Source organism: Babylonia areolata, chromosome 30 (genome assembly GCF_041734735.1).
Source record: "Babylonia areolata isolate BAREFJ2019XMU chromosome 30, ASM4173473v1, whole genome shotgun sequence".
Lineage (NCBI taxonomy): Eukaryota > Metazoa > Mollusca > Gastropoda > Neogastropoda > Buccinidae > Babylonia > Babylonia areolata.
In genome coordinates, this window is record NC_134905.1 from 20,168,066 (window position 1) to 20,170,565 (window position 2,500).

Sequence of the window (2,500 nt, forward strand, 5' to 3'; positions counted from 1 at the left end):
CGAAACTTATTTGACGTCATTATTGTATCAGAGCGCGGTCATCAGTCGTATACTTTACTGCAGTTTCCAGAACTGAAAATAAATGAACTCTCATGAACTCCGAGGCTGGAAGCTAATAAAGTGCCAGCACCGATAAAGTAATTAGGCCTTGAGAGTACGCCCTTGTTTTCTTTGGTGAACTTATTTATAAATATCTAAGCGTTATATCTTTGTCGTTGCTCTCAGTAAAGTGCATCCGACCACGTTAGGGCCATATATATATATATATATATATATATATATATAAAAGTATATATATATATATATATATATATATATATATATATATATAAAAGTATATATATATATATATATATATATATATATAAAAGTATATAAAGATACTAGATCAGAAAAAAAACACCTGTAAAAGGAAATTGGGCACAGGTACACTTCTTCTTCTGCGTTCGTAGGCTGCAACTCCCACGTTCACTCGTATGTACACGAGTGGGCTTTTTACGTGCATGACGGTTTTTTTTTTTTTTTTTAGCCCGGCCACTTAGGCAGCCATACTTCGTTTTCGGGGGGTAGGTACAGTTCAATTCAATTCATGCACGTAGGCTCAACCTAGGACACTCGCCCTTTGACGTTGACCATTCTGTTCAATTATTTTCGCCGAACTGAGGATTAAAACAAAAGCAATCCTACTAGTAGAATGCTTAATTATCGAGTCCGGTAAAAAGACAAAAAAAAGGAGGGGCGGGGGTGGGGGTGGGGTCGGGGGAGGGGGGGGGGGGGGGTGTAGTGATCCAAGTTAGGATGATTGTGAGAAAAAAAAATAGGACTGGTTTTTATAGGGACAGGATAGTAGAGACTTAATATGCATATTCTGGATTCAGTTAAAAAAAAAAAAAATCTAATGATGATGACAATAATAACAATAATGATAGTAATAAGGACAATGATGACAATTATAATAATGAATATGCACACATACACACAAACACGCTCGCTCGCGCGCGCACACGCGCACACACACACACGCACACACACACATACACAAGACGCGAGCGCCTCTCTTTCCCTCTCCGTGTGTTCTCAATGCCCTCTATCTCTCTGTGTGTGGCCCCACCCTCTCTCTCTCTCTCTCTCTCTCTCTCCCCTCCCCCGCCCCCCCCCCCCCCCCACACGCACGCCCTCTTTCTCTGTCTCCTCTCCTCCCTCTCTCTCTCTCATCTTTCTCTTTCTCCACCCTCCCTCCTTTCTATCCCCCACCCCCACCCCCCTGCCCCCCGTCTCTCTCTCTCTCTCTCTCTCCCCACCTGTCTCCCTCCTCCCTCTCTCTTCATCTCTTTCTCCCTTCTTTTTCTCTTCCCCGCTCTCCCCCATCTCTCTTTCTCTCTCTCCCTCTTTCCCAACCTGTCTCCCTCCTCCCTCTCTTCACCTCTCTCTTCACATTCTCTCTCTCTCTCTTTCTCTCTCTCTCTCTTCCCATTCTCTCTTTCTCTCTCTCTTCCCATTCTCTCTCTCTCTCTCTTTCTCTCTCTCTCTTCCCATCCTCTCTCTCTGTTTCTCTCTCACTGTTCCCATTCTCTCTCTCTTTCTCTCTCTCTCCTCCCTCTCTCTCCATCTCTTTCTCCCTTCTTTTTCTCTCCCGCACTCCACCACATCTCTCTTTTCCTATTCTCTCTCTCTCTCTTTCTCTCTCTCTCTCTTCCCATTCTCTCTCTCTCTCTTTCTCTCTCTCTCTCTCTCTTCCCACCTGTCTCCCTCCTCCCTCTCTTCATCTCTCTCTTCCCATTCTCTCTCTCTCTCTCTCTTTCTCTCTCTTCCCATTCTCTCTCTCTTTCTCTTTCTCTCTCTTCCCATTCTCTCTCTCTCTTTCTCTCTCTCTCTTCCCATTGTCTCTCTCTCTCTCTTCCCATTCTCTCTCTCTCTTTCTCTCTCTCTCTTTTCCCATTCTCTCTCTCTCTTTCTCTCTCTCTCTCTCTTCCCATTCTCTCTCTCTCTCTTTCTCTCTCTCTCTCTCTCTTCCCATTCTCTCTCTCTCTTTCTCTCTCTATCTCTTCCCATTCTCTCTCTCTCTTTCTCTCTCTATCTCTTCCCATTCTCTCTCTCTCTTTCTCTCTCTATCTCTTCACATTCTCTCTCTCTCTTTCTCTCTCTATCTCTTCCCATTCTCTCTCTCTCTCTTTCTCTCTCTATCTCTTCCCATTCTCTCTCTCTCTTTCTCTCTCTTCCCATTCTCTCTCTCTCTTTCTCTTTCTCTCTTCCCATTGTCTCTCTCTCTCTTTCTCTCTCTCTCTCTACCCATTTTCTCTCTGTCTCCCCTCACCTGTCTCCCTCCTCCCTCTCTCTCCATCTCTTTCTCCCTTCTTTTTCTCTCCCGCACTCCACCACATCTCTCTTTTCCTATTCTCTCTCTCTCTCTCTTTCTCCCTCTCTCTCTTCCCATTCTCTCTCTCTCTCTCCCTCTTCCCATTCTCTCTCTCTCTCTTCCCATTCTCTCTCTCCCTCTTCC

At 44.8% G+C, this 2,500-nt stretch overlaps 1 protein-coding gene across 1 annotated transcript in view; it reads right to left on the reverse strand.

Annotated features, from left to right (window-relative positions):
- LOC143275676 (uncharacterized) overlaps positions 1-2,500 on the reverse strand; it is a 131,263-nt gene that overhangs the window by 10,856 nt on the left and 117,907 nt on the right. The window lies entirely within an intron of this gene.